The sequence below is a fragment of the Lepidochelys kempii genome, chromosome 21 (assembly GCF_965140265.1).
Source record: "Lepidochelys kempii isolate rLepKem1 chromosome 21, rLepKem1.hap2, whole genome shotgun sequence".
Taxonomy (NCBI): domain Eukaryota; kingdom Metazoa; phylum Chordata; order Testudines; family Cheloniidae; genus Lepidochelys; species Lepidochelys kempii.
Window position 1 is genome coordinate 19,619,684 of NC_133276.1, and position 26,015 is coordinate 19,645,698.

General features: G+C 51.6%; 1 long non-coding RNA gene and 1 other non-coding gene across 2 annotated transcripts; both read right to left on the bottom strand.

Moving 5' to 3' along the window:
• Positions 1 to 8,001: 8,001 nt before the first annotated feature.
• On the bottom strand, positions 8,002 to 10,762 carry LOC140901364 (uncharacterized). Its single transcript, XR_012155827.1, has 3 exons — positions 10,631 to 10,762; positions 9,015 to 9,158; positions 8,002 to 8,350 (listed from the first exon to the last, which is right to left on the bottom strand). It is a non-coding gene; the product is annotated as an uncharacterized lncRNA (long non-coding RNA).
• A 1,418-nt stretch (positions 10,763 to 12,180) lies between these two features.
• Positions 12,181 to 12,253, bottom strand: TRNAF-GAA (transfer RNA phenylalanine (anticodon GAA)). Its single transcript has one exon. It is a non-coding gene; the product is annotated as a tRNA-Phe (tRNA).
• Between the last annotated feature and the right edge of the window lie 13,762 nt (positions 12,254 to 26,015).

Consider the following 26,015-nt stretch of genomic DNA (forward strand, 5'->3'; position numbering starts at 1 on the left):
AAGGGAATTTACCTGACCACGCAACGCGCGATCGGTGCGTGCATTGCCCTCAGGGACTAGTGGAGCTCTCCAATAGCTGTGCTTGGAAATGCTACTGCACAAGCGAAAGAAGCGCTTTTAGCTTTTCTAGAGGGAGGGGCTACTGGTCAATCCATACGGGCTCTAAGGATTGCCATACCAAGCGTAATGCGGAGGGCACGGTGGGTGAGGGAGGGTTTTGGGCCATCAGATGTTAAGATCGAGGGTGGTGTCTAACTTTGTAAGTAAATCACGGCCCCAAATATTGAGGTGGACAGGGAGTACAAAAGGGCGGATAGTAGCAAGGGTACGGCCTCCCGGTTTAGAGACTGTGACCCAAGACAAACTTTGGCGCCCGGGTTTACTACCCCCGATCCCCCACAATTCTTTAGAAGGAACCGTAGGCCAACTAACCGGCCACTCCAGATCACGAATCACCGTAACGTCAGCTCCAGTGTCCACCAGCCCTGTAAAAGGAACATCATTTAAGAGAAGTGTTAACTGAGGTTTTGAGAAGCGGACTGACATTGTCAGAGCAACAAGTGGAGAAGACGCCCTGTGAGACGGCGAGTGAGACAACGTCGATCCAAAGCCGCCTCCGCCCCGAGTTCGATCCTCGGCAGCTGGCACCTGATAGGGGACTAAAATCAATTGTGCAATTGACCGTCCACGCAGGAGCGACTGTGGAAGATGAGTCCACACCTGAACCTTAATAATGCCAGTGTAATCAGCATCAATGACCCCTGGAATGACAAAAAAGCCCTGTTTCCCAGCATGTGAGCGAGGGAGAACAAGACCCACAAAGCCGGCAGGGAGAGGTCCCGTCACCTGTGTAGGTATGGCACAGACCTCCCCTGGCAGCCGAAAGTCAGTGTCCTCCTGCATGATCAAATCAAGCCCTGCACTTCCAGCAGTCGCCGCCCTCATAGAGTCTACGGATTTTAAGGCAGAGGAGCGGTTGTCTGAGTGGGAAACAGCCCCGTTTGGCCCTGGGTTCGGGGGGGACCCATCGTGCGGTTTCTCGACCCGCTACGACACTGAATAGCCCAGTGATAACCTTTCCCACACTTGGGGCACTTCTTTGAGGGTCGGGCTGGTGCCTTAGATGAGCGGCACTTCCGCTGAAAATGACCCTCCTTTCCAAAGCGGTAACAACGCTTCCCCTCCTTCCCGGTTTTTCTCAGGGCGGCAGCCAGAACTCCAGCTTTGTGGGCTTGTGTGCCGACGTTCTGGCACGCCCGCAGCATGTCTGAGAGCTCTAAAATACCAGAGGCTTGCGCTGCCTGGAGAGCACGGCGGCAATCCTCGTTTGCATTTTCAACTGCCAATTTTAACAGGAGCTCGTGAGCTGCCTCAGTGTTATCCACCTGTCGGAGGATAGCCTCATGCAATCTGTTGGTAAAATCCAAAAAGGACTCTGAGGCACCCTGACGGATACTGACAAAGCTTTTGGTAGGCTTGCCTGAATCCGGGACCTTCTTGAAAGCATGCTGGGCACAGGTGGAAATAATGGGGAAGACGGCCTGAGGGAGTTGAGCCTGCATCTCAATAATCTCAATGGAGCCTGACCTGCTGGTAGCAGCCCTGGAAACTACCATCTCCCGGTGTACATGACAGGCCTTGTACCTGTGTTTGCATGTTTATCTATATCTGCCCACTTGAAGTTTCCACTTCATGCATCTGATGAAGTGGGTTCCAGCCCATGAAAGCTTATGCCCAAATAAATTTATTAGTCTTCAAGGCGCCACAGGATTCCTCATTGTTTTTGCTGAAACAGACTAACATGGCTATCCCTCTCAAACATGTTTAATAGTGAGGGTAATTAACTACTGGCACCATTTACCCAGGGTTGTGGTGGATTTTCCATCACTGACCATTTTTAAATCAAGAGTGGATGATTTAAAAAAAATATATCTGCTCTAGTTCGAGCAGGAATTATTGTGGGGCAGATCCCTGGCCTGTGTTACACAGGAGTCCAGACAAGCTGATCACAAAAGTCCATTCTGGCCTTGGAATCTGTGAACCTCTGAAAACAATGATCATATCCAGGTCACAACCAAGACTGACTCCATAAGTCGGTGGGTTAACAATGATGTTGGTTTGGGTCATCAGCTCCTTAAATCATCCAATTAATAGAGGAGATGATCAGATCCTGTGGCTAACATAAGAAAGCACTGCTTTCCTTTAATCCTGCAGCAGGAGGTGGGAGAAGCCGGCTGTTTTGATTTAAGGAAATCCTGTTTAGACACCAGAGACACTGGAACCGAGGTGGGTGGGGGTGGCGAAGGCTAGTGCCCCTTCAAGGGCAGTATTATGACGCAGGGGAAGTATTATGAGACTGATCTAGTTTTTGCCCCCATGCTTTGTTTCGCTCAGGCTGGGTGGGGCTCCATGGCTTTGGCATGTAAGAGTCTAGTCACCTGTGGGCTGCAATAGTTTGGTTTCATCTTCGATGTTGGGCTTGATGTGAGCGTGCTGGGTGTGTTCGTGGCCTGTGATATAGAGGAGGTCAGACTGGATGATCTCATGGTCCCTTCTGGCCTAAAACTCTACATGTAGCTGGTGTAGGACATACCTGTCATTTTGGGTTTAGTTTAAGCCTTCCTGGAGGCTGTGAACCCCATGATCAACACTCATCCAGAGAACCGGAGCTCCCTCCATTCCTCTGACTCCATTTCTTTCACCAGTAAAGTCACAGAACATGGTTATTGCTTAGGAATGTGCTTTCTTGGAGCGTTTTATCCAGTTCGCATAATGTGATGTTTGGGGACAGGGTTTAAGAGATGTTCTTACCCCTTCCTCTCATCAATGATGGTCAGTTGATAAATTACAGTACTACGAATCAGGAAACATTCATTGATTATGTGCAATTACAGGTGTTAATTAGAACTGAACAAAAGTTTTCGTTCAAAAAATATCTTGAGGAAATTTGGCCGGTTTACAAAAAGAGATGTTTTTGTTGAAAACATTCATAGAATCATAGAATATCAGGGTTGGAAGGGACCCAACCCCCTGCTCGAAGCAGGACCAATTCCCAGTTAAATCATCCCAGCCAGGGCTTTGTCAAGCCTGACCTTAAAAACCTCTAAGGAAGGAGATTCTACCACCTCCCTAGGTAACGCATTCCAGTGTTTCACCACCCTCATAGTGAAAAAGTTTTTCCTAATATCCAATCTAAACCTCCCCCACTGCAACTTGAGACCATTACTCCTCGTTCTGTCATCTGCTACCATTGAGAACAGTCTAGAGCCATCCTCTTTGGAACCCCCTTTCAGGTAGTTGAAAGCAGCTATCAAATCCCCCCTCATTCTTCTCTTCTGCAGGCTAAACAATCCCAGCTCCCTCAGCCTCTCCTCATAAGTCATGTGTTCTAGACCCCCTAATCATTTTTGTTGCCCTTCACTGGACTCTCTCCAATCTATCCACATCCTTCTTGTAGTGTGGGGCCCAAAACTGGACACAGTACTCCAGATGAGGCCTTACCAATGTTGAATAAAGGGGAACGATCACGTCCCTCGATCTGCTCGCTATGCCCCTACTTATACATCCCAAAATGCCATTGGCCTCCTTGGCAACAAGGGCACACTGCTGACTCATATCCAGCTTCTCGTCCACTGTCACCCCTAGGTCCTTTTCTGCAGAACTGCTGCCTAGCCATTCGGTCCCTAGTCTGTAGCTGTGCATTGGGTTCTTCTGTCCTAAGTGCACGACCCTGCACTTATCCTTATTGAACCTCATCAGATTCCTTTTGGCCCAATCTTCCAATTGGTCTAGGTCCTTCTGTATCCTATCCCTCCCCTCCAGCGTATCTACCACTCCTCCCAGTTTAGTATCATCCGCAAATTTGCTGAGAGTGCAATCCACACCATCCTCCAGATCATTTATGAAGATATTGAACAAAACCGGCCCCAGGACCAACCCTTGGGGCACTCCACTTGATACCGGCTGCCAACTAGACATGGAGCCATTGATCACTACCCGTTGAACCCGACAATCTAGCCAGCTTTCTAGCCACCTTATAATGCATTCATCCAGCCCATACTTCCTTAACTTGCTGACAAGAATACTGTGGGAGACCGTGTCAAAAGCTTTGCTAAAGTCAAGAAACAATACATCCACTGCTTTCCCTTCATCCACAGAACCAGTAATCTCATCATAAAAGGCGATTAGATTAGTCAGGCATGACCTTCCCTTGGTGAATCCATGCTGGCTGTTCCTGATCACCTTCCTCTCATGCAAGTGCTTCAGGATTGATTCTTTGAGGACCTGGTCCATGATTTTTCCAGGGACTGAGGTGAGGCTGACTGGCCTGTAGTTCCCAGGATCCTCCTTCTTCCCTTTGTTAAAGATTGGCACTACATTAGCCTTTTTCCAGTCATCCGGGACTTCCCCGGTTCGCCACGAGTTTTCAAAGATAATGGCCAATGGCTCTGCAATCACAGCCGCCAATTCCTTCAGCACTCTCGGATGCAACTCGTTCAGCCCCATGGACTTGTGCACGTCCAGCTTTTCTAAATAGTCCCTAACCACCTCTATCTCCACAGAGGGCTGGCCATCTCTTCCCCATTTTGTGATGCCCAGCGCAGCAGTCTGGGAGCTGACCTTGTTAGTGAAGACAGAGGCAAAAAAAGCATTGAATACATTAGCTTTTTCCACATCCTCTGTCACTAGGTTGCCTCCCTCATTCAGTAAGGGGCCACACTTTCCTTTGCTTTCTTCTTGTTGCCAACATACCTGAAGAAACTCTTCTTGTTACTCTTGACATCTCCCGCTAGCTGCAGCTCCAGGTGAGATTTGGCCCTCCTGATTTCATTCCTACATGCCCGAGCAATATTTTTATACTCTTCCCTGGTCATATGTCCAACCTTCCACTTCTTGTAAGCTTCTTTTTTATGTTTAAGATCCGCTAGGATTTCACCGTTAAGCCAAGCTGGTCGCCTGCCATATTTACTATTCTTTCGACTCATCGGGATGGTTTATCCCTGTAACCTCAACAGGAATTCCTTGAAATACAGCCAGCTGTCCTGGACTTCTTTCCCCTTCACGTTAGTTCCCCCAGGGTATCCTACCCATCCGTTCCCTGAGGGAGTCGAAGTCTGTTTTCCTGAAGTCCAGGGTCCGTATCCTGCTGCTTACCTTTCTTCCCTGTGTCAGGATCCTGAACTCAACCAACTTGTTAGAGAGCTTATTCCTTCACTCTCTCACTTCCCTGGTCCTTCTCACATGAACAGAGAGCAACAATATCCGAAGTCCGAAGGTGCAAACAATTCGATGTTTATTGGGGTGAACTTCCAGCAAGCTTAAACACAAGTTCCTTTTCCTTATTTCCGAATCCCAACTTACTTCCTGTTTGCCCCTAATTTATATAGTAATATTCTTAGCTATACCTTAACCAATCATTCTACTAAAATTTAACTAACCAATCCTAACATATTGTAACATGATTATGTAACCAATTATATCCCACCACCTTAATTAGTTTACACCCAGCAAAATTAATTATACAGCAGACAGGAACAATCACAGAACCAGACAGAGATTATACAGACAAACAATAGCAAAGTGGGAACTATAATGGCAAGACAATACAGAAGTGAGGATTTCACATCCCAGTATTGATAAGTGAGTTCTTGCCAGACAGGATGCTATCAAACTAACTTTTCTTTTACATTTTCTAGGCACTTCCCTTTCTCTGGAGCTGATAGGCACTATCAGGACAGGATTGTATTCCTAACAGCCCAATAGCACCTTCTTTCCATGTGACTACTTTGGAATGTGAGGATGTGACCGGTCGCTTCCGAGCTTATGGCTGCCTCTGTCGCTTAGCCAAAGGCCTTAGCCTAAGAACAGGGCCCCAGACTGTCACAGTAAGAGAAGGACCTTACATTGGCAGACAGTGATTTTGATTCTTTCTTTTATACCTCTAACTAGCCAAGTGATAAGAATACACCTAAATTCTTAAAGTATAGGCCTTTACAGGCAGGCCTGAATATCTATATCCTAACACTCCACCCCTTTTTTTCTTTTTCTTTTGGGATCCTCTTGCCCAGGTATCCCTGGAAAAGCATAGGACATATGGCGACACATTTCCTGATAGGGCCAGGCATCAAGGTGGCAGGTGTCGATGCTCCATCTGTCCCACTGCCCCTTGTGTAGTACCATGCCCTGCACCTTCTCTTGTACGGGCATACGACACCTATTCCAATTAGTGTTCCAGACTTCCCAGTATAGTGGGCCCGAGAAGGTTGGGTCCGGGTTGTCTAGTACACATAGGTGGGGGGGGCTTACTACATTACTTATAGGTTATAATTAGTGGCTGTTCTCTAGGGGGTTGTGCCCCCCTTGATCGTTTCCATATGCAATGTAACACACATATAGTTAACAATACACTAGCTGCTATGATAATCCACAGCAACACCGAGAGTCCTGACCACTGCAGTATGGTCCAACATCCTGGCCACAACCAAAAACACTGCTTCTCCTCCTTTGATAAGGTTAAAATTTTGTCAGCGCCATCCTGTAGTGTGTATTGTAAGTGTGTCCAACTGTTGGCGCTTGCAGCAAGTTGCTCGTGTAATGTTTGTGTACTTTTGTCCATATTGTGTGTCCATTGAATATCCACAGTGAAATTTGGTATTGTCCAAACCAATTCAACTACTTGGTACGGCATGGGGTAGTAGGTGCCGGTTCGATTGTTTACAACGATGAAGTCCACTGATCCATTGGTGCACCATAGTCCAGGTGGCAGTGTATAGAAGTTTATAATTTGGTCATACACTGGAAGGATTTTGCCTCCTAGTGTTATATTGCAGGATTGCATACATTCCCAACAGAATACACCGTACCCCATATACATTACCCCTAAATGCCCCCCCTTTGCAATAGGCCATTGATCCTGCTCCTCCATAGTCATAGAAGAGGGGCACATCCATATTCCTCCTCTGGATATACAACTGCTTAATGTGATGACAGTCCAATTTACACCATTCCAGCCCCCCCACCTATTCCCTAGTGGCTCCCAACGTGCTCCCCCTTCCCTACTAACTCCCATAGGGTTCAAGGGAACCACCTTATTTGCATTTCCTTCCCATGGTATCATAGTAACAATTACACAAGAACTGTCCCCATAGGTCGGGGATGTTATTTTCCAGGTAGATGGGTATGTTTTTGCAATTGTGGATAGATATGGGCTAGCCTCCCGATTTAATACTGAAGGCCATTGTTCTGACCAAGCATCTCTCATAATATCCATTAACATTATTAACTGAGCATTTTGAATACCTACGCACACTTCTCCCCATGTTAGTCTTCTGAAGCCATCCTCTAGCCATGTCAACAGGTCCCCTGCCCAATGAGTTAACTGCAAGTTTACCTCTACTGCTGTCCTCCACCTTGTGGCAACTGCTGATAGTTGCTGTGCCATTAATTCATTAATTTCTGGTTGAAATTTCACATTTTGGCTTACTAATTGTTTGGTTACCGACTCGTCCCCCAGATTCCATGTACCCAGCATAGTGTTCCCCGCTGCCCACAACCCCCTTTTCAGACGATGATTCCAGGTGTGTCCCCTCACCCATGCATTGAATTGTTGTTTCAATCCTTTTATGTACATACTACAATTAGGATGGATTTGGTCCACCCACCATTCCTTGGGGCGTACCACCCATGTAATAGAGTGAAAGGACATGTTAAAAAGTGCTGGCTGCACCTGCTCCCACAATGGCTCCCATACATTTGCTCGTCGGGGAATATTCTTGGCTCCAGGCTGTGGCCACTTTAAATTTGGATTCTTCCAACTTGGCATCCATATCACCTGTAGGGTTACATTCTGTAAAATGGTTAACTCATCATACACCCAGCGTCCCAAAGGGGATTTTACGCCTAATGTAATATGTACATAACAATCACACATTCAGGGATTATCTTCCATGGAAGTACCATTCTGGTTACATATGGTAACATCACACCCTAAATGTGGGGCCCTATTTTCCCAAGAGGGTTCATTTGCTCCAGGAGACCAGAGGGTTATATTCTTTGGACCCTCTGTAACAAACCACATAGGTGGGTAACTGTGTTTTCCACTATCATTAATCATGGCAGCACCCAGGGAGTACCATGCGATATTTCCTGATAAATTTGATATTCTCCACCTGGTTGGGATTCCCCCATCTAATCCATAAACCATATACCGACACTGCCAAATTCCTGTTGGAGTATTAGTGGTACATCTTTCTATGGGGAGATTCTCATAGTCTTCATTAGCTTTATTACCACAGGTTGCATGTGTAGCCGTCCATGTGTTTCCTCCTTTTGACACTTCACATCGTGGGATCTGAATAGAATTTGTAAATGTGACAATTGTGATTAGCACTAGTAATTCATAGAATCATAGAATCATAGAATATCAGCTGGGTAATCCAGCTACCCAGCCTCCAGGACCTGGTATGATTCTTTTCCCTCCCGCCAGATGGTGCAGGCCTCGAGACCAAGCCTGTGGGGATCAATGTGCACTTCTCCGGCCCAGGGCCTGTGGTAGGAGGCAGTAAAAAGAGAGAGAGGGTGAGCTGGACAGGTCTTGCCTGGCATCAAGACACACACACACACTTCTTTTCCCTTGGTGCCAAACACAATGCAAGAAGGAAAAACAAAAGTTACGGTCACGCTCTACTGTGATGACGGGGCTCTTTTTTTCGCATCTCCCACACCCCAGGGATCTACTCTGAACCCCCTTCCCATGATATTCTCGGAGCTACAATTAGAAGCATCCCAGTGCACCTGCACCCAAAATCGTCACTCTGCACAGGAGACTCTTGTCCCTTCCACTGGTCTTAACCCCGCAGAGCCCTGGGCCCAGCTAGGATGCACCTTATTATTCTTGAGTACTGGGGTGCTCATTCTCTCCTTCCTATCCCTCTTGGACTCCATCTGTGAGAGAGGACAGGGAAGTGTTTCAGACACAGACATCCTCCCCAGCTCTCTGCGCCCTGGGCTCACACCTGGTTGTCTCCCCAATCCTTGGCATTGTCCAGCATGTCTCCCTCCACAGAAGTCACCTGGCCTCGTCTTAGACACCATCTTCATATTGCTCTTCTCCTTCCCAGAGCTCCTGCTCTGCTCCTCAGACCCATCTGTCCTCAGCTCTGCAGGCAGAGGGGAAGGGGCACCGTGGGATCACACACGCCCCATTCCAGACACCCCATCGCATCCACAGGGCTCCCAAATGGTTGAATATGAAAAGTGCATGAATATGCTGAAAATTGCCAGTTGGGGGGAGCTGAGCCCCTCCAAACACACACACACCCTGCCCTTAAGGCAGGAGGGGGCAGGAAGGATTGAGTGGGATGCCCTCAGGGAAGGGGGCAGAGCAGGGTGGGGTGGAGGTGGGGCTGGGGCCTTGGGGGAGAGGGCAGAGCTGGGATGGGGGAACCTACTGGCAAAACCAAAAGGCAGCACCTATGCCAGGCCTGATGTCAGGTTACTAACTTTCTGCACAATACCGAACCCCTTAGCCCCGCCCCTTCTCTCAGGTCCTGCCCTGCCCCTTCTCAGAGGCCCCGCCCCCAGTTCACTCCATTCTCCCTCCCTTGGTGGCTTGCTCTCCCCCACCCACACTCACTATCACTGGGCTGGGGCAGGGGGGTGGGATGCAGGAGGGGTGAGGGCGCTAATGGGGGGGGTGCAGGCTCTGGGGTGAAGCCAGAAATGAGGGGTTCAGGGTGCAGGATCGGGCACCGGGCTGGGGCAGGGGTGCAGGACCGGGTGAGGGCTCCGGCTGTGTGTGTGATCTTCCCCTTTCCCTGAGCCATGTGTCTTCCCCCCACGCACAAGGCCTCCTGCTGACGCACAAGGCCTCGTGCTGACGGGTCACCTGGCTCTCCGCTGACAGCTCAGGGGTCTGGGGTCCTCTGGCCCTGAGACCCCACTATAACTCCAGGGTTATTTCTCATGGGTTAAAGCCCAACTGATGCTGAGCTGAACACGTCCGTCATGGGTCTGGGGTTCAACAGTCCGAACTGGCTCTGCGTGTGGGTACAGTGCATGGGTCTGAGTGAGACCCATGCACCAACATGGCTGAAACACACAACTCTGCATCCTGGGGGTTTCTATCCCCCTCATTCCTCCCACGGGGGCCTGGCCCATCTCCTGTACGGCCAGAGACCTGAGGGGCAGCAGTCGGGGTGTTGGGAGAGGGTCTGTTTTCTGTGGCTAGTGACTGCCCCAGAGTCACTCCCACCAGCTCCGATTGCCTTGCGCAGCAGCTGCCGTCCTCTGAAGACTGGCTGGGGATTCGACTCGGAAGAGGCACTTGGGAGCTGGAGTGACCATAGGTCAGACATTGCAACATTAGAGCCAGAACATCCAGGTCTAGATTTTCAGGCCAGTCAAGACAACAAAATAATCCAGTGTGACCCCCAGACACATGACACCCAGCTGATCCAGGCAAGTCACTTGTGCCCCATGCCACAGGGGATGGCAAAAACTCCAATATCCCTGCCAATCTGACCTGGGGGAAATTCCTTCCTAACCCCCCAAAATGGATATCAGTGAGATCCTAAGCATGTAAGCAAGGCCCACCGGCCAAGCACCGGAGAGAAATTGTTTTCTATATCACCTGAGAGCACTTGCTTCAGCACCTCCTGCCCCCTCCTGTCACCTCCACGTGGAGTGGAGAATCCATCATTGCCCTGGGTACCTTGTTCCAATGTTTAATCACCCAATCTCAAATGTGTCCCAAATTTCTAATGTCAGTTTCTCTGACATGAACTTCCAGCCATTGGTTCTTGTTGTGCCTTTCGCTGCTCAGTTAAAGAGCCCTTTCGTACCCAGGTTTCTCTTTGTGAGGGGATTTGCGCACTGTCATCAAGTGACCTCTTGGTCTTTGTGAGAAACTGAACAGATTCAGCTCTTGTATCGCACTGAAAGGCAACTTTTCAGCTCCTTTTTTTTGGGGGGGGGGGCTGGTTCTCTGTCCCCTGTCCAATTTTTCATTCTTCCTTTTAAAATGCGGCCAACACGACTGTATGCAAGATTCCGGTGTTGGTCTGACCATGGTGGTATACAGAGATATCTCTGGTGCCCTATTTCTAGTCACTATTCTCCTTGTCTGTGCATCCAAGGATGGCCACAGCATCGCACGGGGATTTCATGCTGAGTTGTATGTCCATTATGACACCTAAATCCTTTACCAAGTCACAGAAGTCCGGCCTTCCTCCATATTAAAGCTCAGTGTGTTTGAATGGACACAGCTTCCCAAGTGCTCCGTCACACACACAAGGGAATCCCCCACTCAGCCACCTTCACCTGCTGCTGGTCTCTTTTCTCTTTCTTTTTCTCCAGGATCTGCATGTGTCATTCTGGGGGCAGTTCTCCTCCGCTCTTTGCCTGTGAGCAATGTGACCCCCCCTGGACAGACTGACCAACCCAGGATTCCTTCAGCCTGAAAGCAGAGGGGAGCCTTCACTCACTCCCTCTTTATGGCTCCAGTCTCAGGACCTAAATTCCCTGCCACAGCCCAAAAATCCACACTGGGTCCCACTCCTCTCTCTGGCGATTTCCCTTCTCCCACAGACCTGTCCTGAGGACACAGGCCTGGGGCCAGGTGAGCAGAGCCCCTGAGATTTCCCTTCGCAGTCTCTGAGGGTCAGGTCGCCCCATTATGCAGCTTGGTAATGTCGTCTTTTCTTCTCTTTCAGAAGTAAATTGTTGTATTTCTAGTCTCTTTATATGACCCCCGCGATTTGCTGCTTCCAATTCTCTGCTGTATACACCAACACTGGACTGGGTGAGGAGTCTGGAGCCATCCTGCACTGGGTACGTGGGAGGCTTGTAGGATCAGACCCTAAAATAGCTTTGGAGGGAAATTCTAACCCCGCCTTCCCATCCCAAACTGTGCAGAGGAGCTTTCGACCCCAATCCCTGCCTGTCACTGCCCCACACCCTTCCTGACGGCTGCCCTACTTCACTCTCTTCCTGCCATATTGGGTCCACCAATAAGTTGCCAGGGAAAGACAGCTCCCTTCTCTTACTGTTAAAGGTCAGGTGGGCCAGTTGTTGTTCTGTTGTCCTGCTGGGAAGCTCAAAATCAGGGACCCGCCTCAGGTAAAGGTGCCAATGCCCTCCCAGAAAACAAGCCACCCCTGCACAAAGGAGGAGGAAAGGGCCTGCCAAAGCCTGGGATTGAACCAGGGACTTTTAGATCTTCAGTCTAATGCTCTCCCAACTGAGCTACTTCGGGAGCTCCATGGCTCTCTTTTGGCCTGCTGCTTCTCTGTCCGGGATGTTTTTGTCAGCTGTGGCACACAAAAAGGACATCGTTGTGAGAGGCCCATGATGGCAAGACTCGCTTTTGCCTGCCTTGCTCAGCTTGACTTGCTTCCTCACTCTATTCCTGCCTTAGTTCCCGGGTTGACCTAGTGGTGGAAGGGGACGAGGGGCCAGTGGTACAGGGAGAAAGTTGAGCTGGACCCTGAGCTACACTCTACCCTGGGGCAAGAGTCTGGCCACCACTTGCCACCCCACCCTGTTGTCCTGGCTTCCCCTAATGGACATCATTTAGGGAGGGAAGTGGGGCTTCTGCCTCCCCTCCCCGATTTTCATACCGCAGAGGAGTGCGAACAGGAAAACAAATGGCTGCTCCACACTCCCACCAGAGGAACCCAACACCCTTAGCTGTGGCTGAGTGAGAAGTGTCTGTTGGGTGACAGGGCTGTCCCTGAGGAGCTAGAACAGCAGCTGCCGCCTCCCCCTTGGCTCCAGGCTGTGGGAAATGCTCATTGCCTAGCTGTATGGGCGGAAGCTGCTCCATTCTCTGGAGAGCGTCTGTATTGGTCTGTCAACACCCCATCTTCACTGAGCCAGTCTGATAAGGTCCCAAGTACCCCCTCTGGCTTGGCAGCTCTGAGACCCTCTCCCAGCCCTGAAGAAGAACCCTGCCTGGCTCAAAAGCTTGTCTCTCTCCCCAAGAGAAGTTGCTCCTATAACAGTCATTACCTCCCCCGCCCTGTCTCCCTGGCATTCTGGGAACACGTGAGTGGCCACCCTCACAACCTGAGTTGCCCCCAGCCCCTCCCATCTTCCCCTAACCCCAACCCACAAAGGCACCCCACCTGCAAACCCTATGGAGACTGTGGGGGAGGCGCAGGGCAGGGGAGGGGAAATCCCGGGGCCACAAGCTCAGTAACTGGGTGAGGCTGCCCCTGAGCTGGGCGGGGAGAGGGAGTGAGCCAGTGCATCATGGGAGATATAGGGTCTCCCCCACCTGCTGCAGGCCCCAGTGCATCATGGGAGATGTGGTTTCTCCCCTGCCTCCATCTCCCGCCAGTCGCTGCCAGGCCCTGCCCCACCTTCCCATCTTTCGAGCGAGGGGCCGGCAGGGCGACGCCGGAAGCAGAAGCTGCCATGAAGCTGGGGAGGCCCCCCCCGGGGAGATGTTGTCTCCTCGCCCCGCCCCAGCGCGCTGCGGGGGGCGGGCTCCAGCCAGTGCACTGCAGCGGGGACCCCCAGCCCTGCCCCTCCTGCCCACGCACTCCCCGGCCCTGCCCGGTCCCTGCTCCACTCGCTCCCCAGCCAGGGAAATGGCGGGGTGCGCTTCACCCGCTGGGGGTCCGTTAGAGCGATTCCCGGAAGAGGTCACTGCCGAACCGGAAGTTCCCAGTGGGACTCGAAAGGAGCGGGCACCGGGGCAACGTATTTCCGCTCCCTGCCGCCGGTCCGTTGCGCGCCCGCGTCCGCCCCTCACTTCCGGTCAGTGCTCCTGGTGGGGCTCTAGGGGTGCTGCGGGCCGGGGGAATGAGGCGGGAGGAGCCCGGGGTCCCCCAAACCCCAGCCAAGGCAGTCATATCCGGGCGCTGCACCCAGACCCTGCCGCTGCAGCCCGGCCCCGCCAGGGGGTGACTCGCGGTGCCTCTGGCTGTGCTGCCTCCCTGCCCGGTCCCGGGGCTGGGGCGGGGCTGGCCTGGGACACCCAGTGCCCGAGTGCCCCAGGGTTCGCACCCGCCCCCCGGCCCCAGCGTGTCATGGACCCGGGTTTGCCCTGAGCACCGCGGAGTCCCCGACCCCCGAGTCTGCAGCAGAACCGCGTGTCTGGCGTGACGCTGTGGGCCCAGGACATGCCGCCTTCAGAGGGTGCGGGGAGTCGGGGTCCCGCGTTGGCAGCCTCGGTAGGGCTGGCTGAGCCCCTCCACAAAGCTTCTCCTTCGTGGGGTCCCAGGCCGGGGAGTCCGTCACCCCGCAGCGCCAACGGGGGAACCAGCCGAGAGCCCCTCACGGGCAGGGGGGATGGAGGCTTTACGCGTAGGAAGCTGCTTCGCCGCGTTGCCCGGTTTGCTTTTCTTCTCCAGAGCTCGCAGCTGCTCTGTAAGGACAGGAAATAGCTTGTTTCATTATAAATCTACAAATATGTGATCAAAATCCTCCTTATTTAGAATAATATGGACACTGACCCTTGCCATGAACATGAAGACACTGAGTTTGGTGGTTCACGCTTCCTTCCTCCAGGGCCGGTGCAACCACTAGGTAAAGTAGGCAGCCGCCTAGGGCGCCAAGCGGTTGGGGGCGGCCAAAAGTGCGCTCTGGGGAGGCGGTGGAGTGGAGGTGAGCTGGGGCTGGGGGGGCGCGGGGAGGGCCACCTGCAGCAAGTACCTGGGGGGAGGGGGCAGCGCACAGGGGAACTGCTCCCCACCCCAGCTCATCTCTGCTCTACCTCCTCTCCTGAGCAATGCCCTGCTCGGCTTCTCTCCCTCCCAGGCTTGCCCACCAAACAGCTGATTGGTGCCTCAGACCTGGGAGGCGGGAGAAGTGGCAGCGGGGGCATGATCGCGGAGGAGGCAGAGCAGAGGTGAGCTGGGGCGGAGCTGCTGCGGGGGGGGCGCCTCAGGGCGGAGGGGAGCTGCCACAGGGCTTGGGGGGGGGACGGGCACAAGGTGGAAGTTTCACTTAGGGCGCAAAACATCCTTGCACTGGCCATGCCTGCCTCCAGTAATAAAACTTTCAGGAAAGCTCCAAATTATTAACCAATTGTTTATAAAATACATTTTATATTGAACTTGTTTTCAAGCAATAACCAAATCTGTCTGATCTTTATCCATTTCAAACAGTAATTATACCAGTTTTCCCTAGTTTCCAATGTGGGGCTTCAAATAGATCTTTGGATTAAAAAGCTCATCTAACAATTGTGTAACTGTATCAAGTGTCAGAGTAGCAGCCGTGTTAGGGTATATCTACACTACGGAATAAGGTCGAATTTATAGAAGTTGGTTTTTTTAGAAATCGGTTTTATATATTCGAGTGTGTGTGTCCCCACAGAAAATGCTCTAAGTGCATTAAGTGCATTAAGTGCATTAACTCGGCGGAGCGCTTGCACAGTACCGAGGCTAGAGTCGACTTCCGGAGCTTTGCATTGTGGGTAGCTATCCCACAGTTCCCGCAGTCTCTGCTGCCCATTGGAATTCTGGGTTGAGATCCCAATGCCTGATGGGGCTAAAACATTGTCACGAGTGGTTCTGGGTACATATCGTCAGGCCCCCCGTTCCCTCCCTCCCTCCGTGAAAGCAAGGGCAGACAATCGTTTCGTGCCTTTTTTTCTGAGTTACCTGTGCAGACGCCATACCACGGCAAGCATGGAGCCCGCTCAGGTAACCGTCACCCTATGTCTCCTGGGTGCTGGCAGACGCGGTATGGCATTGCTACACAGTAGCAGCAACCCCTTGCCTTGTGGTAGCAGATGGTACAGTACGACTGGTAGCCGTCATCGTCATGTCCGAGGTGCTCCTGGCCACGTCGGTTGGGAGCGCCTGGGCAGACATGGGCGCAGGGACTAAATTTGGAGTGACTTGACCAGGTCATTCTCTTTAGTCCTGCAGTCAGTCCTATTGAACCGTCTTATGGTGAGCAGGCAGGCGATACGGACTGCTAGCAGTCGTACTGTACCATCTTCTGCCAGGCAGGCAAGAGATGAGGATTGCTAGTAGTCGTATTGTACCATCTTCTGCCGAGCAGCCATGAGATGTGGATGGCATGCAGTCCTTCTGCACCGTCTGCTGCCAGCCAAAGATGTAAAAGATAGATAGAGTGGGTCAAAACAAGAAATAGACCAGATTTGTTTTGTACTCATTTGCTTCCCCCCCTCCCCTGTCTAGGGGACTCATTCTTCTAGGTCACACTGCAGTCACTCACAGAGAAGGTGCAGCGAGGTAAATCTAGCCATGTATCAATCAGAGGCCAGGCTAACCTTCTTGTTCCAATAAGAACGATAACTTAGGTGCACCATTTCTTATTGGAACCCTCCGTGAAGTCCTGCCTGAAATACTCCTTGATGTAAAGACACCCCCTTTGTTGATTTTAGCTCCCTGAAGCCAACCCTGTAAGCCGTGTCATCAGTCGCCCCTCCCTGCGTCAGAGCAACGGCAGACAATCGTTCCGTGCCTTTTTTCTGTGCGGACGCCATACCAAGGCAAGCATGGAGGCCGCTCAGCTCACTTTGGCAATTAGGAGCACATTAAACACCACACACATTATCCAGCAGTATATGCAGCACCAGAACCTGGCAAAGCGATACCGGGTGAGGAGGCGATGTCAGCGCGGTCACGTGAGTGATCAGGACATGGACACAGATTTCTCTGAAAGCATGAGCCCTGCCAATGCATGCATCATGGTGCTAATGGGGCAGGTTCATGCTGTGGAACGCCGATTCTGGGCTCGGGAAACAAGCACAGACTGGTGGAACCGCATAGTGTTGCAGGTCTGGGACGATTCCCAGTGGCTGCTAAACTTTCGCATGCGTAAGGGCACTTTCATGGAACTTTGTGACTTGCTTTCCCCTGCCCTGAGGCGCATGAATACCAAGATGAGAGCAGCCCTCACAGTTGAGAAGCGAGTGGCGATAGCCCTGTGGAAGCTTGCAACGTCAGACAGCTACCGATCAGTCGGGAATCAATTTGGAGTGGGCAAATCTACTGTGGGGGCTGCTGTGATGCAAGTAGCCCATGCAATCAAAGATCTGCTGATATCAAGGGTAGTGACCCTGGGAAATGTGCAGGTCATAGTGGATGGCTTTGCTGCAATGGGATTCCCTAACTGTGGTGGGGCTATAGACGGAACCCATATCCCTATCTTGGCACCGGAGCACCAAGCTGCCGAGTACATAAACCGCAAGGGGTACTTTTCGATAGTGCTGCAAGCTCTGGTGGATCACAAGGGACGTTTCACCAACATCAACGTGGGATGGCCGGGAAAGGTACATGACGCTCGCATCTTCAGGAACTCTGGTCTGTTTCAAAAGCTGCAGGAAGGGACTTTCTTCCCAGACCAGAAAATAACTGTTGGGGATGTTGAAATGCCTATATGTATCCTTGGGGACCCAGCCTACCCCTTAATCCCATGGCTCATGAAGCCGTACACAGGCAGCCTGGACAGTAGTCAGGAGCTGTTCAACTACAGGCTGAGCAAGTGCAGAATGGTGGTAGAATGTGCATTTGGATGTTTAAAGGCGCGCTGGCGCAGTTTACTGACTCGCTTAGACCTCAGCGAAACCAATATTCTCACTGTTATTACTGCTTGCTGTGTGCTCCACAATATCTGTGAGAGTAAGGGGGAGACATTTATGGCGGGGTGGGAGGTTGAGGCAAATCGCCTGGCTGCTGGTTACGCGCAGCCAGACACTAGGGCGGTTAGAAGAGCACAGGAGGGCGTGGTACGCATCAGAGAAGCTTTGAAAACCAGTTTCATGACTGGCCAGGCTACGGTGTGAAAGTTCTGTTTGTTTCTCCTTGATGAAACCCCCCGCCCCTTGGTTCACTCTACTTCCCTGTAAGCTAACCACCCGCCCCTCCTCCCTTCAATTACCGCTTGCAGAGGCAATACAGTAATTGTTGCTTCACATTCATGCATTCTTTATTCATTCATCACACAAATAGGGGGATGACTACCAAGGTAGCCCAGGAGGGGTGGTGGAGGAGGGAAGGAAAATGCCACACAGCACTTTAAGCACAGCACTTTAAAAGTTTACAACTTTAAAATTTATTGAATGACAGCCTTCTTTTTTTGGGGCAATCCTCTGTGGTGGAGTGGCTGGTTGGCCGGAGGCCCCCCCACCGCGTTCTTGGCGTCTGGGTGTGGAGGCTATGGAACTTGGGGAGGAGGGCGGTTGGTTACAGAGGGGCTGCAGTGGCAGTCTGTGCTCCAGCTGCCTTTGCTGCAGCTCAACCATACACTGGAGCATACTGGTTTGGTCCTGCAGCAGCCTCAGCATTGAATCCTGCCTCCTCTCATCACGCTGCCGCCACATTTGAGCTTCAGCCCTGTCTTCAGCCTGCCACTTACTCTCTTCAGCCCGCCACCTCTCCTCCCGGTCATTTTGTGCTTTCCTGCACTCTGACATTATTTGCCTCCTCGCATTTGTATGTGCTCTGTCAGTGGGGGAGGACAGCATGAGCTCGGAGAACATTTCATCGCGAGTGCGTTTTTTTTTCTTTCTAAGCTTCACTAGCCTCTGGGAAGGAGAAGATCCTGTGATCATTGAAACACATGCAGCTGGTGGAGAAAAAAAAAGGGACAGCGGTATTTAAACAGACACATTTTATAAAACAGTGGCTACACTCTTTCAGGGTAAACCCTGCTGTTAACATTACATACATAGCACATGTGCTTTCGTTACAAGGTCGCATAGTGCCTCCTCCCACCGCGTGACTACCCCCTCAACCTTCCCCCCTCCCTGTGGCTAACAGCGGGGAACATTTCTGTTTAGCCACAGGCAAACAGCCCAGCAGGAATGGGCTCCTCTGAGTGTCCCCTGAAGAAAAGCACTCTATTTCAACCAGGTGATCATGAATTATATCTCACTCTCCTGAGGATAACACAGAGAGATAAAGAATGGATGTTGTTTGAATGCCAGCAAACATACACTGCAATGCTTTGTTCTACAATGATTCCCGAGTACGTGTTACTGGCCTGGAATGGTAAAATGTCCTACCATGAAGGACACAATAAGGCTGCCCTCCCCAGAAACCTTTTGCAAAGGCTTTAGGACTACAGACAGCTGCAGCGGCACAGGAGCTAGCAAACAGAGCTGTGAACAGGGGAGTTTGAGTGGGAGTTCTGTTGGAGGAGAAGGTGTTTGTGTTTGTTTGGTTTTGTATTGTTAGTATCTGTATGTGTAGAGGCTTGGAGGGGCTTCGTGATGGGAGAGAAGCTGAGCCCTGATTAGGGGGCGGGACTTCACTGACTAGGGGTCCTATAAAGGTAACGGCACAGACAGCTGCAGCGGCATAGGAGCTAGAAAACAGAGCTGTAAACAGGGGAGTTTGAGTGGGAGTTCCGTTGGAGGAGAAGGTATTTGTGTGTGTTTGGTTTTGTATTGGTAGTATCTGTATGTGTAGAGGCTTGGAGGGGCTTTGTGCTCGGAGAGAAGCTGAGCCCTGATTAGGGGGCGGGGCTTCACTGACTATGGGTCCTATAAAGGTAGCAGCCAGTCAGGTAGCGGCACAGGAGCTAGCAAACAGAGGTGTAAACAGGGGAGTTTGAGTGGGAGTTCTGTTGGAGGAGAAGGTATTTGTGTGTGTTTGGTTTTGTATTGGTAGTATCTGTATGTGTAGAGGCTTGTAGGGGCTTTGTGCTGGGAGAAGCTGAGCCCTGATTAGGGGGCGGGGTTCACTGACTAGGGGTCCTATAAAGGTAGCAGCCAGTCAGGCAGCGGCACAGACAGCTGCAGAGGAGCTAGCAAACAGAGCTGTGAAGAGGGGAGTTTGAGTGGGAGTTCTGTTGGAGGAGAAGGTATTTGTGTGTGTTTGGTTTTGTATTGGTAGTATCTGTATGTGTAGAGGCTTGGCGGGGCTTTGTGCTGGGAGAGAAGCTGACCCCTGATTAGGGGGCGGGGCTTCACTGACCAGGGGTCCTATAAAGGTAGCGGCACAGACAGCTGCAGCGGCACAGGAGCTAGCAAACAGAGCTGTAAACAGGGGAGTTTGAGTGGGAGTTCTGTTGGAGGAGAAGGTATTTGTGTGTGTTTGGTTTTGTATTGGTAGTATCTGTATGTGTAGGGGCTTTGTGCTGGGAGAGAAGCTGAGCCCTGATTAGGGGGCGGGGCTTCACTGACTAGGGATCCTATAAAGGTAGCGGCACAGACAGCTGCAGCGGCACAGGAGCTAGCAAACAGAGCTGTAAACAGGGGAGTTTGAGTGGGAGTTCTGTTGGAGGAAAAGGTATTTGTGTGTGTTTGGTTTTGTATTGGTAATATCTGTATGTGTAGAGGCTTGGAGGGGCTTTGTGGTGGGAGAGAAGCTGAGCCCTGATTAGGGGGCGGGGCTTCACTGACTAGGGGTCCTATAAAGGTAGCAGACAGTCAGGCAGTTTCAGCGGCACAGGAGGTAGCAAACAGAGCTGTAAACAGGGGAGTTTGAGTGGGAGTTCTGTTGGAGGAGAAGGTATTTGTGTGTGTTTGGTTTTGTATTGGTAATATCTGTAGGTGTAGAGGCTTGGAGGGGCTTTGTGGTGGGAGAGAAGCTGAGCCCTGATTAGGGGGCGGGGCTTCACTGACTAGGGGTCCTATAAAGGTAGCAGACAGTCAGGCAGCTTCAGCGGCACAGGAATTAGCAAACAGAGCTGTAAACAGGGGGGTTTGAGTAGGAGTTCTGTTGGAGGAGAAGGTAGTTGTGTGTGTTTGTTTTTGTATTGGTAGTATCTGTATGTGTCGGGGCTTTGTGCTGGGAGAGAAGCTGAGCCGTGATTAGGGGGCTGGGCTTCACTGACTAGGGGTCCCAAAAAGGGAGCAGCCAGTCAGGCAGCGGCACAGGAGCTAGCAAACAGAGCTGTAAACAGGGGCGTTTGAGGGGGAGTTCTGTTGGAGGAGAAGGTGTTTGTGTGTGTTTGTTTTTGTATTGGTAGTATCTGTATGTGGAGAGGCTTGGAGGGGCTTTGTGCTTGGAGAGAAGCTGAGCCCTGATTAGGGGGCGGGTCTTCACTGACTAGGGGTCCTATAAAGGTACCAGCCAGTCAGGCAGCGGCACAGACAGCTGCAGCGGCACTGGAGCTAGCAAACAGAGCTGTAAACAGGGGAGTTTGAGTGGGAATTCTGTTGAAGGAGAAGGTATTTGTGTGTGTTTGGTTTTGTATTGTTAGTATCTGTATGTGTAGGGGCTTTGTGCTGGGAGAGAAGCTGAGCCCTGATTAGGGGGCGGGGCTTCCCGGACGAGGGGTCCTATAAAGGTAGCAGCCAGTCAGGCAGGGGCACAGGAGCTAGCAAACAGAGCTGTAAACAGGGCAGTTTGAGTGGGAGTTCTGTTGGAGGAGAAGGTATTTGTGTGTGTGTTTGGTTTTGTATTGGTGGTATCTGTGTGTGTAGAGGCTTGGAGGGGCTTTGAGCTGGGAGAGAAGCTGAGCCCTGATTAGGGGGCGGGGCTTCGCTGACTAGGGGTCCTATAAAGGTAGGAGCCAGTCAGGCAGCGGCACAGGAGCCAGCAAATAGAGCTGTAAGCAGGGGAGTTTGACTTGGAGTTTTGTTGGAGGAGAAGGTATTTGTGTGTGTTTGGTTTTGTATTGGTAGTATCTGTATGTGTAGGGGCTTTGTGGTGGGAGAGAAACTGAGCCCTGATTAGGGGGCGGGGCTTCACCTACTAGGGGTCCTATAAAGGTAGCGGCACAGACAGCTGCAGCGGCACAGGAGCTAGCAAACAGAGCTGAAAACAGGGAAGTTTGAGTGGGAGTTCTGTTGGAGGAGAAGGTATTTGTGTGTGTTTGGTTTTGTATTGGTAGTATCTGTATGTGTAGAGGCTTGGAGGGGCTTTGTGCTGGGAGACAAGCTGAGCCCTGATTAGGGGGCGGGGCTTCACTGACTAGGGGTCCTATAAAGGTAGCAGCCAGTCAGGCCGCGGCACAGACAGCTGCAGCGGCACAGGAGCTAGCAAACAGAGCTGTAAGCAGGGGAGTTTGAGTGGGAGTTCTGTTGGAGGAGAAGGTATTTGTGTTAGTTTGGTTTTGTATTGTTCGTATCTGTAGGTGTAGGGGCTTTGTGCTGGGAGAGAAGCTGAGCCCTGATTAGGGGGCGGGGCTTCCCTGACTAGGGGTCCTATAAAGGTAGCAGCCAGTCAGGCAGCGGCACAGGAGCTAGCAAACAGAGCTGTAAAGAGGGGAGTTTGAGAGGGAGTTCTGTTGGAGGAGAAGGTATTTGTGTGTGTTTGGTTTTGTATTGGTAGTATCTGTATGTGTAGAGGCTTGGAGGGGCTTTGTGCTGGGAGAGAAGCTGAGCCCTGATTAGGGGGCGGGGCTTCACTGACTAGGGGACCTACAAAGGTAGCAGCCAGTCAGGCAGCGGCACAGGAGCTAGCAAACAGACCTGTAAACAGGGGAGTTTGAGCGGGAGTGATGTTGGAGGAGAAGGTGTTTGTGTTAGTTTGGTTTTGTATTGGTAGTATCTGTATGTGTAGGGGCTTGTAGGGGCTTTGTGCTGGGAAAAAAGCTGAGCCCTGATTAGGGGGCGGGGCTTCACTGACTAGGGGTCCTATAAAGGTAGCAGGCAGTCAGGCAGCGGCACAGGAGCTAGGAAACAGAGCTGTAAACAGGGGAGTTTGAGTGGGAGTTCTGTTGGAGGAGAAGGTATTTGTGCGTGTTTGGTTTTGCATTGTTAGTATCTGTATGTGTAGGGGCTTGGCGGGGCTTTGTGCTTGGAGAGAAGCTGAGCCCTGATAAAGGGGCGGGGCTTGACTGACTAGGGGTCCTATAAAGGTAGCAGCCAGTCAGGCAGTGGAACAGACAGGTGCAGCGGCACAGGAGCTAGCAAACAGAGCTGTAAGCAGGGGAGTTTGAGTGGGAGTTCAGTTGGAGGAGAAGGTATTTGTGTGTTCTTTTGTATTGGTGGTATCTGTATGTGTAGACGCTTGGAGGGGCGTTGTGCTCGGAGAGAAGCTGAGCCCTGATTAGGGGGCGGGGCTTCACTGACTAGGGGTCCTATAAAGGTAGGAGCCAGTCAGGCAGCGGCACAGGAGCCAGCAAACAGAGCTGTAAACAGGGGAGTTTGAGTGGGAGTTCTGTTGGAGGAGAAGGTATTTGTGTGTTTGGTTTTGTATTGGTATTATCTGTATGTGTAGAGGCTTGGAGGGGCTTTGTGCTGGGAGAGAAGCTGGGCCCTGATTAGGGGGCGGGGCTTCACTGACTAGGGGTCCTATAAAGGGAGCAGCCAGTCAGGCAGCGGCACAGACAGCTGCAGTGGCACAGGCGCTAGCAAACAGAGCTGTAAACAGGGGAGTTTGAGTGGGCGTTCTTTTGGAGAAGGTATTTGTGTGTGTTTGGTTTTGTATTGTCAGTATCTGTATGTGCAGGGGCTTTGTGCTGGGAGAGAAGCTGAGCCCTGATTAGGGGGCGGGGCTTCACTGACTAGGGGTCCTATAAAGGTAGCAGCCTGTCAGACAGCGGCACAGGAGCTAGCAAACAGAGCTGTAAGCAGGGGAGTTTGAGTGGGAGTTCTGTTGGAGGAGATGGTATTTGTGTGTGTTTGGTTTTGTACTGGTAGTATCTGTATGTGTAGGGGCTTGGCGGGGCTTTGTGCTTGGAGAGAAGCTGAGCCCTGATAAAGGGGCGGGGCTTGACTGACTAGGGGTCCTATAAAGGTAGCAGCCAGTCAGGCAGTGGAACAGACAGCTGCAGTGGCACAGGAGCTAGCAAACAGAGCTGTAAACAGGGGAGTTTGAGTGGGAGTTGTGTTGGAGGAGAAGGTATTTGTGTGTGTTTGGTTTTGTATTGGTAGTATCTGTATGTGTAGAGGCTTGGAGGGTCTTTGTGCTGGGAGAGAAGCTGAGCCCTGATTAGAAGGCGGGGCTTCACTGACCAGGGGTCCTATCAAGGTAGCAGCCAGTCAGGCAGCGGCACATACAGCTGCAGTGGCACAGAAGCTAGCAAACAGAGCTGTAAAAAGGGGAGTTCTGTTGGAGGAGAAGGTATTTGTGTGTGTTTGGTTTTGTATTGGTAGTATCAGTATGTGTAGAGGCTTGGAGGGGCTTTGTGCTGGGAAACAAGCTGAGCCCTGATTAGGGGGCGGGGCTTCACTGACTAGGGGGTCCTATAAAGGTAGGAGCCAGTCAGGCAGCGGCACAGGAGCTAGGAAACAGAGCTGTAAACAGGGGAGTTTGAGTGGGAGTTCTGTTGGAGGAGAAGGTATTTGTGCGTGTTTGGTTTTGCATTGTTAGTATCTGTATGTGTAGGGGCTTGGCGGGGCTTTGTGCTTGGAGAGAAGCTGAGCCCTGATAAAGGGGCGGGGCTTGACTGACTAGGGGTCCTATAAAGGTAGCAGCCAGTCAGGCAGTGGAACAGACAGGTGCAGCGGCACAGGAGCTAGCAAACAGAGCTGTAAGCAGGGGAGTTTGAGTGGGAGTTCTGTTGGAGGAGAAGGTATTTGTGTGTTCTTTTGTATTGGTAGTATATGTATGTGTAGAGGCTTGAAGGGGCTTTGTGCTGTGAGAGAAGCTGAGCCCTGATTAGGGGGCGGGGCTTCACTGACTAGGGGTCCTATAAAGGTAGGAGCCAGTCAGGCAGCGGCACAGGAGCCAGCAAACAGAGCTGTAAGCAGGGGAGTTTGAGTGGGAGTTCTGTTGGAGGAGAAGGTATTTGTGTCTGTTTGGTTTTGTATTGGTGGTATCTGTATGTGCAGGGGCTTTGTGCTGGGAGAGAAGCTGAGCCCTGATTAGGGGGCGGGGCTTCACTGACTAGGGGTCCTATAAAGGGAGCAGCCAGTCAGGCAGCGGCACAGACAGCTGCAGCGGCACAGGATCTATCAAACAGAGCTGTAAACAGGGGAGTTTGAGTGGGAGTTCTGTTGGAGGAGAAGGTATTTGTGTGTTTGGTTTTGTATTGGTAGTATCTGTATGTGTAGAGGCTTGGAGGGGCTTTGTGCTGGGGGAGAAGCTGGACCCTGATTAGGGGGCGGGGCTTCACTGACTAGGGGTCCTATAAAGCTAGCAGCCAGTCAGGCGGCGGCACAGGAGCTAGCAAACAGACCAGTAAACAGGGGAGTTTGAGTGGGAGTTCTGTTGGAGGAGAAGGTATTTGTGTGTGTTTTTGTACTGGTATTATCTGTATGTGTAGAGGCTTGGAGGGGCTTTGTGCTGGGAGAGAAGCTGGGCCCTGATTAGGGGGCGGGGCTTCACTGACTAGGGGTCCTATAAAGGGAGCAGCCAGTCAGGCAGCGGCACAGACAGCTGCAGTGGCACAGGCGCTAGCAAACAGAGCTGTAAACAGGGGAGTTTGAGTGGGCGTTCTTTTGGAGAAGGTATTTGTGTGTGTTTGGTTTTGTATTGTCAGTATCTGTATGTGCAGGGGCTTTGTGCTGGGAGAGAAGCTGAGCCCTGATTAGGGGGCGGGGCTTCACTGACTAGGGGTCCTATAAAGGTAGCAGCCTGTCAGACAGCGGCATAGGAGCTAGCAAACAGAGCTGTAAGCAGGGGAGTTTGAGTGGGAGTTGTGTTGGAGGAGAAGGTATTTGTGTGTGTTTGGTTTTGTATTGGTAGTATCAGTATGTGTAGAGGCTTGGAGGGTCTTTGTGCTGGGAGAGAAGCTGAGCCCTGATTAGAAGGCGGGGCTTCACTGACCAGGGGTCCTATCAAGGTAGCAGCCAGTCAGGCAGCGGCACATACAGCTGCAGTGGCACAGAAGCTAGCAAACAGAGCTGTAAAAAGGGGAGTTCTGTTGGAGGAGAAGGTATTTGTGTGTGTTTGGTTTTGTATTGGTAGTATCAGTATGTGTAGAGGCTTGGAGGGTCTTTGTGCTGGGAGAGAAGCTGAGCCCTGATTAGAAGGCGGGGCTTCACTGACGAGGGGTCCTGTAAAGGTAGCAGCCAGTCAGGCAGCGGCACAGACAGCTGCAGCGGCACAGGAGCTAGCAAACAGAGCTGTAAACAGGGGAGTTTGAGCGGGAGTGATGTTGGAGGACAACGTGTTTGTGTTAGTTTGGTTTTGTATTGGTAGTATCTGTATGTGTAGGGGCTTGTAGGGGCTTTGTGCTGGGAAACAAGCTGAGCC